Source organism: Phoca vitulina, unplaced genomic scaffold (genome assembly GCF_004348235.1).
Source record: "Phoca vitulina isolate PV1807 unplaced genomic scaffold, GSC_HSeal_1.0 scaffold5, whole genome shotgun sequence".
NCBI classification, from domain to species: Eukaryota; Metazoa; Chordata; class Mammalia; order Carnivora; family Phocidae; genus Phoca; species Phoca vitulina.
Window position 1 is genome coordinate 23,518,142 of NW_022589708.1, and position 11,983 is coordinate 23,530,124.

Here is an 11,983-nt window from a genome sequence, read left to right on the forward strand (position 1 = left end):
ATCATAAAAAGTAAACACTTACTATGTTCCAGGGACTATTCTTAGAACTTACATTACAAATTAATTCATTAATTCACAACATCTCTATGAAGTGAGGAACAGTTATTCCCATTACTGCAATGAGGAACTGAGGCATAGAAAGGTTATACCCTTGCTCAAAGACATATAACTATTAAGTAAGTGGCAGGGTAAGGATTCCAATTAAGGCAGTTTGGTGAAATATTCAAAGTCTTGAATGATATGACATATTGCTTCCGTTAGCTCACATTTTACTCTGTATTTGTGTCTATGCCCCCTTCAGTTCTTATAGTGCAGGGGATTTTGTTGGTCTTTATTGGTCTGTGCATTTCTACCATTCACATCATACTTGGAAACATAATCAAGCAAAATTATTGTTATGGGTAAAATGAGACCTGTTCTTTCTGCAAGTGAAAAATTACAAAGTAATGATTACTAGTAGAATGCTTCAGTAAAAAAGAAAACCATTACCTGAAGAAACTCAAGATTATTTTGTTTGTTTCTATCTGCTCCCTTCCCCAGGGGCATTGGGCCTAAACATTCTCTAGGGGTTCCCATCAGAGTTGGAAAGATCTTAGTTTACAGGAAATAATATTTGAATAGCCTGTTGGTCAACTATGGGCCCCAGCCAGAACACTTGATAATGTATTATTCAATTTATTTATTTTTTTAAATAAGTTTTTTTCTTTTTTTTTTTAAGATTTTATTTATTTGACAGAGAGAGACACAGCGAGAGAGGGAACACAAGCAGGGGGAGTGGGAGAGGGAGAAGCAGGCTTCCCGCCGAGCAGGGAGCCCGATGCGGGGCTCGATCCCAGGACCCTGGGATCATGACCTGAGCCGAAGGCAGACGCTTAACGACTGAGCCACCCAGGCGCCCCTGTATTATTCAATTTAAAAAGTTTGGGGTGCCTGGGTGGCTCAGTCATTAAGCGTCTCCCTTCGGCTCAGGTCATGATCCCAGGGTCCTGGGATCGAGCCCCGCATCGGGCTCCCTGCTCGGCGGGAAGCCTGCTTCTCCCTCTCCCACTCCCCCTGCTTGTGTTCCCTCTCTCGCTGTGTCTCTCTCTGTCAAATAAATAAAATCTTAAAAAAAAAAAAAAAAAAAGCATTAGTATGTGATAACTATGTATTGAATGTCATGCTATGGGGTCTAAATAAAGTTCCTTTCAGTATTTTCTTTTCCTAATCTATAGGAGGTTATTTGGGAAATCTTGTTAAAGATTGGCCTGAAGCAATATTCAGATACAACTCAATGTCTCACAAAAATCTGTTATAGCTATGGGCTTTTGAATTATTCCTCTATAAGTAATATCAGACACAATAGTTTTAATGGTTGGCTGGTTCAATGGGTTTGATTTTTAGGATTGGAAAGAATATGGAAGAGAAGGGAGAATAAACATTTCTGAGAAAAGAGAACCCAGTTGAATATTCAAATACATGTTTTGCTATAAATACAGTTAATTCTAGTTCTAAAATTTAGTTGCTGATTTTGTTGATGACTAATCTTTTTGCTTAAGGCTTAAAACTATTTTTCCTGACTGTGAGAATACTATGAATTGAAGACTTAAACCGTTACTAGCATAAATGTTTTCTTTTACCCATTGAACTCTTTATCACAGGAAATGTTAATTCTTTTTACCTGAGGCATTACTTAGTAATTAAAGAAAAGTGGTTTCCTAATGCTAATTTCTGTAATAAAAAGGAAATGTATGAACACATTAAATTGAAAATTGTAGTGATAATAAAATGTACATTTCACACGTCTCACCTAGAATAATGGTTTTCCTGCTTTTTAAAATAGAATACTAAAAAGAAGTTACGGCTTTTTCATTTTATTTTCTCATACAATATTTATTCCATGAAAAGACTAAATATGCAAATTGCTTGCTTTATTTTTTTTTAATTTTGTGAGCTTCCTTTTTTCTTTACAACTTTGTAGATTTCCACATACATATTTCATATGTATTTTGTTAGATTTATGCTTAAGTATTTCATTTTTTTAATTTCTTTTTTTTCTTTTTTACTTGTAGCAAGAATTACAACCAAACACTACTTATTGGGCCAGAGATGCTGGTGGTGTTGGTGAAAGCCTTGCCCCTCATGTAGCACACTATCTACGCTTGTGAGTTCATCAGCCAACCAGTGGCCTGAACTCAAGCTTTAAAAATGTGCTGTATTTATTTTTTGTGGCAATATGAGTGGTGCTGTATTTTTAATTTCAACATCAACATCAACTTACTTAGTGATAACGTATAAGAAAGCAATTCATTTTTTAAACATACACTTTGTATCCTGCAATATTGCTACTATTGCTTTATTTGTTCCAGGGTATTTTTGTTGTTTGAGATTTTCTGCACAGACGGTTGTCATCTCTGAACAAAGGCAATTTCATTTCCTCCTTCCAAATCTGTTTTGTTTTTAGGATAAAAGTTTTATTCCTTTTCTTGTCTAATTGTATTAACTAGGACATCCAGTAAGATTTTTTTTAAAACAGACTTATGTATTTCTTTTAGAAAGTGGAGGGAAGGGCAGCAAGAGATGGAGAGAGTCTTAAGCAGACTCTGCACTGAGTGCAGAGGCCGAAACGGGGCTCAATCTCATGACCCTGAGATCACAACCTGAGCTGAAACCAAGAGTCAGACACTTAACCCACCATGCCACCCAGGTGCCCCGCCAATAAGATCTTAAAAAAAAGAAAAAGAGCAATGAGTGAACATCTTTGTGTTGTTACTGATAGTCATTAGAAAGCTTCCAGTTTCTCTGGACTCCGGGAAGCAAGCTGAGAGTTATAGAAGGGAGGGCGGTGGGGATATGGGTTAACCAGGGGATGGGTATTAAGGAGGACACATGTTGTGATGAGCACTGGGTGTTAGGCGCAACCAATGAATCGTTGAACACTGCATCAAAAACTATGTACTATATGTTGGCTAAGTGAATATAATAAATAAATATACATAAAAGAAAGCTTCCAGTTTCTCAAGTTAAATATAATGTTAGTTATAGAGGAATATTTTTTTTTGTAGATGTTATTAACAAATTGAGGAAGTGTCAAACTCCACTGCTCAAGTTCTCTATTGTTAGTTTGATGATAGTTTTATTATAAATGCAGGTTGGATTTTGGCAAATGCATATATTGATATGATCATATGATTTTTTCATAATAACAATAAAAACAAAACATCATGAATACTATCAGCAGTTACAACAATATTAATTAAATAGTTAACACGTTTTGAAACTGGGTTAGGCCCTCTCACATGGCCCATTTTAATTAATCATATCATTAAACCAATGTTTCTGATATTATTATCATCTACTTTTTAGAGATGGTGAAATTTAAGTTCATAGATGTTAAGTATCTTGTTCAAGAGTCACAAAGCAGGTAAGGGGTGCAATTGTTTATGAATTCAGAGATCCTAGTTTTAGAAGAAACTTCTAGTCACTATACTATTCAAATTTGCATATTTCTGAACACCTCATTCACAAGTTTTGTTTTTTTTTTTAAGATTTTATTTATTTATTTGAGAGAGAGAGAGAGCATGAGGGGGGGAGGGTCAGAGGGAGAAGCAGACTCCTCACAGAGCAAGGAGCCCGATGCGGGACTCGATCCCGGGACTCCAGGATCATGACCTGAGCCGAAGGCAGTCGCTTAACCAACTGAGCCACCCAGGCGCCCCTCACAAGTATTTTTTAAATGTTTTATTTACTGTGTATTTATTGATATCGTAGAAATCAGGAGGCAATTATGTTATTATCATTTTATAAAAAGTTCATGGAATCTTCAATAGCTATTCAACAATCTAAAGTGAATAAAAGGAAGAGGTTCTTCATGAGCAGCAAATCTACCTTATCTGATGTCATGTATCAAAGTCACACCATCACTATCATCATCAAAACCACCACCAGCATCTGTTGGCCATTTGGATGTCTTCTTTGGAAAAATGTCTGTTCATGTCTTCTGCCCATTTTTTGATTGGATTATTTGTTCTTTGGGTGTTGAGTTTGATCAGTTCTTTATAGGTTTTGGATACTAGCCCTTTATCTGACGGGGGGAAATCGGAGGGGGAGATGAACCATGAGAGACTATGGACTCTGAGAAACAAACTGAGGGTTCTAGAGGGGAGGGGGGTGGGGGGATGGGTTAGCCTGGTGATGGGTATTAAAGAGGGCACATACTGCATGGAGCACTGGGTGTTATATGTAAACAATGAATCATGGAACACTACATCAAAAACTAATGATGTAATGTATGGTGATTAACATAACATAATAAGATAAAATTAAAAAAAAAACAAAACACCACCAGCACCACTACTACTCTGTAAGCCTAAAAGTTCCTTAAAAATTAAGCTCATGAATACTTTATTATCCACCCTTTTTAATAAGCAAGAGACTGTGAGTGTCTAAATTGATGGTTCATAGTATGATACACTCATTAATTAAACTGTGTACTTGTTTTGTTAAGAAACAAATAGAAAATATTGCCTCAGGTAGCAAATAAAATAGTGATTCTCACATTTCAAAGGAGAGTTTGATATTTGTCTTTATTGTCACTTGATTCTGAGAGACGTTTTTGAAATTTATATTTTTCTTCTTTTGGAACATTAGGAGAAACAAGACTATGGAGGAATAGAAGAGAAAGACAAATTCTTTATTATTGTGGCTCAATATAATTGGAAACCAATTTTGGAAAGATAATTTCATTAAGACAACTCTATATAGATGGGTAAGTCTACATGGGTTACAATAATATATTGTCTCAGCATTAACATGAACATTGTTAACAAATGTTCATTTCTTTTTTCTTTTCTTTTCTTTCTTTCTTTCTTTCTTTCTTTCTTTCTTTCTTTCTTTCTTTCTTTCTTTCTTTCTTTCTTTCTTTCTTTTGAGAGATAGAGAGAGTGCACAAGTGAAGTAGAAGGGCAGAGTGAGAGGGAGAGAGAAAATCTTAAGCAGGCTCCACAAGCAGCGCTTGGGGCTCAATCCCATGACCCTGAGATCACGACCTGAGCTGAAATCAAGAGTTGGACGTTTAACCAACTGAGCCATCCCGGCACTCCAAGTGTTATTTTCATAATTAAAAATTATATATTAATTTTATACTTTAACTCATGCTTCTCTTAAATACTGAATAGAAGTAAACAGATAAATAGCATGATTATGTGATTTGTAATTGGATCGTATCTCCCCATTCCCATCCTCTAGTGCTATTTCTAGTATCTCCTCTTTCTTGTTAGATGGTTTCAGGTAGCTGGTCTTGGAATAAACTGTTGCTTAGGGCATAGATGGCCATGTGTGACATAGCTCTGCGAAAACCTTTTACCACACCTGACAAAGGTGTAGAGCTTTAGTGATACCAGTGGAGTGTAATGGCATGTGCTGAATTTGTGTTGTCATGGAGAGTCCTGGCAACAAAGGGCATGGTGTGGCTATGAGGTGAGGAGGTACAGTTGGACTTAAATAAGAGTATATAAGAGTACTTGTTCCATAGACTCCAGAACAACAGCTCAGAGAGATTTTGTAGCACACAGGTTGCGGAATAAAGGCCTGATAATTAGTCATTGATTGGAATAACAGTAATATCTGGTCACTTTTGGTAGTTTTATACAATTAACTAATTCATTATGATAATTGAAAATTATTATAAGCAAAGCCTGAGAATATAGCAGATAATAGATATTTATTAAACATTAAGGGTCCCATTTTCCCATGTTTTACTGAAAAATAATAGTTACAGAAACATCAGCAACAACTACAAAATTACAAAGTATGCTTTTCACTAGAAGTTTATTTATAGGGGCGCCTGGGTGGCTCAGTCGTTAAGCGTCTGCCTTCAGCTCAGGTCATGATCCCAGGGTCCTGGGATCGAGCCCTGCATCGGGCTCCCTGCTCAGCAGGAAGCCTGCTTCTCCCTCTCCCACTCCCCCCTGCTTGTGTTCCCTATCTCGCTGTGTCTCTCTCTGTCAAATAAATAAATCTTAAAAAAAAAAAAAAAAAAGAAATTTATTTATAGACTCATGTGAAATATTCTAAGATCTAGGAGTCACAAATCTGAACATCTCTACAATAACTATACCCTACAAATGTTTTTATTGTAAACTATTTGTATTGATGCAGAGTTCTTTGGGTTCCTGAGTTGTCAGCAGATTATCTGCAGAGCCAATGACTAGGTCCAAACTTTATTAAAAAAAAAAAAAAAAAGTCTCATCACTTATTTTGGAAAACTTTGTCTGTCAAACTATTTATATGAAGTCATGTTGTAAAGATAATGCTCCATTTCAAACAATGTTGGAACCCATGGGATTTTACAGGTCATGTTCAAGGAATGTATACTTTTCATCATCCCACACTATAATATGCAACATAATTTCCCTTTGAGAAGAATTAATGAAAACATATTTTGACATTATGATTACGGACATCTGTCTTTGTTTACATTCATCTCAGCTTAATGCAGAAAATGTCAAAGAAAGAATGTAGAGTGAAAATTGTGTATCTTTCAGTTTTACTTTCATTGCTTAGCACAAAGGGATAAAAACAGCATTGTGCTTCTTGTGTGGTAAGAGTTTTGCTAATGGATGTATAAAGTAAACAAAGCTGAAAGGAAATATTTTATTGCTCCATTCAGGACCATGTGGATTTTTGTTGCTGTTGTTTTTATTTGTTGTTGTTGTTATTATTGTTTAAAGAATACTTAATTTGAAATGTCTGGAACTTCACAAAAATTTGGATTTGTACCAACACAAAACTTTGTTTTAAAACATACTATAATTTTGCTTATTCTCTTGCCAAGCAAAAGAAGTTACACATGTTTGGATATCCCTGGAAAAGCCAGAGAACTGAAAATAAGGAGGAAACTTATTTTGTTTAAACTATTTTAATATTTTTCCCTTTACAATATAACAAAAATAAATTTAAAAATATATATTTTTGGTGATTAAACATAACTACACATTATCTAATTTTATTCAAATCAAAATTTAATACTCTTTCAACTAAGACTACTTATAATACTGGGGTATGTCCTTTTATTATTAGTATAGATGGATCCCAGCATTCACACTTTGTTTTAATCAGACATAATGATCCAATAATTGTTTTCTTATATATATGCTTCGAAAATCAGATTGTCTTTTTAATTGGTTCTTTTTTTCTAGAAAATCCAAAATTTACAGCATAACATAGAATTTACATTATTTATATTTTAATCTAGAAGATGCAACCAAACTGTGTTTTCAAACATGTATTCTTATTAATTTGCAAAACTTTCTTTTTCATAAATTTCAATGACAAAACTTTCATAGGTTAAAATAATGGTAAATACAGAGGAGGTAATTTTTGAACTCTTGTATTGAAATTTGATCAAATCTTCAAGATGGCTATGTTGACATTTCATTCAATAATTGGTCTTAATTTGAATAAACAGGTTTTTTTAAATTTTAGAAATAATTGATTGATGTTCTCCTGTGCAAAATAAGACATAATCTCTTTTACACCACACCCACTCACGCATTTTCCCCTCTATTTAACCTGCCAGTATTGTTTGCCACAGAGTAAAGTCAACGCTTGTTTATGTTTCTGTGTCTATCCATAAACATATGGTTAACAGCTGAGAAATGTTGATTAGTGCTAAGGGCAGACAGCAGCAACAGCCTCACCTGACAGGTTTTCAGTTGGGGTATATCCTTAAAATTTGAATCAAAGTCTACATTTTGACAAGATTTTCCTGGTGCACTTTTGAAGATTCTGACCAGTAAATCTTTACTGAGACTTGAGATACTGGATATCTAAAAATATCTCAAATGATGCCAGTACCACTGACACTCTGACCATCCTTTGTAGCAAGAATGTCAGGAACCATGGTTATATTTCTTTCATTTGTACAACAAATGAAATAACATTTGTGTTTCCTACAGTTAACATTATCTCTTTTTTATTTTTTAAATAAATAGCTAAATTTATTCACCCTTTTACTTTCTGACAGAACTCAACATTCCCTATATAGTCAAACGTACCAAATAATAGATTTTTTTCCTTCACTTTAGGGAAAGGACACTTGCAGTTCCACATCTGTCCTCCTGCTCTGATGCAGAATGATTGATCTCTACTTTAGGTGCTATAGTTCCGGGTCACCCTTTATTAGTATGGTGGCCTGAACTACAGATTTGTGGGACCCAGTGTGAAATAAATGTATAGGACCCTCTTTGTTTTATTATTTATTTATTTATTTATTTTTAAGATTTTATTTATTTATTTGACACAGAACCAGAGAGAGAGAGAGACAGAGCAAGCACAAGCAGGGAGAACGGCAGGCAGGGGAGAAGCAGGCTCTCTGCTGAGCAAGGAGCCCAATGTGGGGCTCGATCCCAGGACCCTGGGATCATGACCTGAGCCAAGGCAGCCGCTTAACCAACTGAGCCACCCAGGCGCCCCAGGACTCTCTTTGTTTTAATACATTTTTGAGCAGTTTTAAATTCACAGCAAAACTGATCAGAAAGTGGAGAGATTTCTTAGACAACCACTGTTCCCATTATACAGTGCCTCCTCCAGAATGGTATATCCCCCACCAGAATAGTGCATTTGTTACAATTAATGAACCTATTTGGATACATTATTATCACTCAGAGTCCATAATTTATATTAGATATCGTTCTTACTGTTGTATATTCTCTGGGTTTGGACTAATGTATAATGACATGTATCTGTCATTATCCTAGCATAAAGAATTGTTTCAATGCTCTAAAAATCCTCTGTGCTCCACGAATTCATCCCTCTCCCCATACTCCAATCCCTGGAAAGCACTGATCTTTTTTTTTTTTTTTTAAGATTTTTTATTTATTTATTTGACAGAGAGAGACACAGCGAGAGAGGGAACACAAGCAGGGGGAGTGGGAGAGGGAGAAGCAGGCTTCCCGCCGAGCAGGGAGCCCGATGTGAGGCTCGATCCCAGGACCCTGGGATCATGACCTGAGCCGAAGGCAGACGCTTAACGACTGAGCCACCCAGGCGCCCCCGAAAGCACTGATCTTTACTGTCTCTATAATTTTGCCTTTTCTAGAATGTCGTATAGCTGGAATCTTATAAAATCTCAAAAATAAAATTATTCTGGTTCTAATAGAACAATACTTCTCTCATTATAATCATTAAGATTATATGAACATTATTTTTCTGTTTATTATAATGCTCACATATCATTAAATGTTTTTAATGGAATAATCTGAAATGACCATTTCAACCACTTTATTCTATTAACTATATAGGATTCATAGGGAAATATTCAAAATTCTTGCCCAATTAAGACAGACACTGACCCTAAACAAGCTGTAGGTAGATCTAGTACATACATCTCTGTGTCCAACATTAAAAAATGAGGCAGCATAGTGAATTAGGAGTAAATTAAAAGAGAATGCTTTCAAGAGCGGTCTTGGAACACTGAAACATATGCATTAGTAAAGAGTCAAGGAGACTGAAATAAAAAACTCAGATGTGCATTTCTTGGAAACCCATATATTGTAAGTTTACTGTGAGTGTAGTCCATATTTCTTCTGGACTCAATACCCTAACCGTGAGAACAATTTATGCACCTGTGGCACTCAAAATTAATTTGCTGATAAATGATGTAATTGTTAATACATTTATAAAGTGAAAATAAAATAATCACATACAACTGTTATAATGTTATAATAAAAATATTATATTTCTTTTTTGATTTTTTTCCTTTTGAGAAAAATTTAAACCTATATTATGTAACCAAAAAAAAAAAAACATTATTTTTCTCATTTTCATTCTTTAGGCAATTTTTACAATAAAGCAAATGGAAAGTTTCTAAATGGCTGAAATTGTCTATTCAATTCTGCTATGACCAAATGAATTAAACAAAAAATGCCATCACAGTCTATTGAACATGAAAATATATTACTGTATTTTAGCTCTACATTATTTCGCAGTATATATTTCTATCTGCTTCATAGTTTAAGCAGATGTAAATGATATAATGGCATATAAATTATCATACCAAATATATTCCTATTATTATTTAATGCAAGTGTTCCTCAATTTAATCTTTTTTAGGCTTTGTATAACAAAGAAATATATTTAACTGTTTAAATAAGAGGAACATTTGTTAATATGATGTACTTTTTCTGGAGAATTAAGAGCTGTTGTTTTTTGTTTAGTAACTATTACCTGGTGTGGCATGAATAAACACATTTGAGATTTAATGTTTATTCTTGCAGTGGCTTAATAAAGGTAATTTAAAAATACATACTGATGTTCTATATATAATAGGACTTTGTGTGTTTATCTTAACTGAATCATTGGCACATGGAAATGAATATGCTTCATTCTCATAGTAGCTCTTATAAGTCCACTAATTCTTTTGCTAGCGGTCTTTTCATAGCTCTCCCTCACATATCTCACTTAACAGATAGCTTCTCAAGCGTCTGACAAAATTACATCATCACTGATAATTGTAATTAATGACATAGTTCTGAAATGTGGGGCAGACAGATTTATTGACACATAATAAGTAAAATTTTTGAAATTTTGATGTGCAGAACAATAATTTACAAATAAATATTTGGTCATAGACACACACAGAAATATTCTATACTAAATGTCACTCTGTTTAGCAACCATGTCAAATATATTGCAGTGAGAGGTGATATGGCTAATAGAAAGAATCCAATTTAATTTTGAAATATGTTCACAGAAAATTTATAGTATTCACCACACTAATTTCTAATCCATAAGAGGAAAATATATAATCAAAGTCAAATTGCCAACCAAAACCTGGAGCAAATGATACTATAAAATTTAATAAGTCCTTAAAATCAGTGCAAAGCTTAGAAGTAATTAGCTACCACCATTACTTTTATTTTTGGTTCTATCTGAGGCAAATTCCTGAGAATGGCTCCTATTTTCCTTTAAAATATGAACTGAAACACCTTCTCAGTTATTCTAATGCTAGTGAATTAATCAAAACAAGGAATCACACAATGCTAGCACAGCATGAATAAATACTTGTAATGTATGTTGCCCCCTTGAATCTTGGAGGGAGGGTTGATCGTTGCACATACAGTGATGCTCACGCTTCTTGCTGTTCCATTTGCTAGCATCCATTCATTAAACTGTGGCTGGCTACCTTGTTGCCTTCTCTACATCATTTAATGTTGTATCATTAATTAACTGATATATGTATATACCCCCTCCATATCATATTGTGTTTCCTAAATGCAGCTCCATGTGAGAAATTGTTTTTAAATTTTTTAACAACTTAGTCATAAGGAAATTTTGTTCCCATATAGGAGATTATTTTGTTCACTCTGTTAGAAATAATAAAGTCATATTCCACCCTTTTATTTTCCTTCTGTAAGCAGAATATATTTTATCCTGATATTTATTATTTATTGTTATTTGCATGCTATTATTGGTCTCAAATTGAAAAAGCAACAAAAAAATAAAACAAGTAAACAAATACAAATACCATTATGTTGCCTATCATCAATTGAGCTTGTTGTGTAATTTACTTTGATTAATTATCTACGTACCCCATTCTTAGAATCTATCAACCTTTTGTGCTAAATGCGTTATACTAGGAAATTTTGCAACCTTAATAATATTTCATTTTTCTCAACTTAAAACCGGAGTAATAACAGTTAGTTAATAGGATTTGTATGGATTATTAATAAAATAATATGTAATCCATAGCACAAAAGGAACACTCAACATATTAATCATCCTGGGGCGCCTGGGTGGCTCAGTCGTTAAGCGTCTGCCTTCGGCTCAGGTCATGGTCCCAGGGTCCTGGGATCGAGTCCCACATCGGGCTCCCTGCTCGGCGGGAAGCCTGCTTCTCCCTCTCCCACTCCCTCTGCTTGTGTTCCCTGTTCTCGCTGTGTCTCTCTGTCAAATAAATAAATAAAAAAAAAAAATCCAAAAAAAAAAAAAAAAAAAAAAAACA

General features: G+C 34.5%; 1 non-coding gene across 1 annotated transcript; it reads right to left on the bottom strand.

Moving 5' to 3' along the window:
- Positions 1-2,043: 2,043 nt before the first annotated feature.
- Positions 2,044-2,196, bottom strand: LOC116631827. The gene has a single exon (XR_004299277.1). It is a non-coding gene; the product is annotated as a small nucleolar RNA SNORA62/SNORA6 family (small nucleolar RNA).
- Between the last annotated feature and the right edge of the window lie 9,787 nt (positions 2,197-11,983).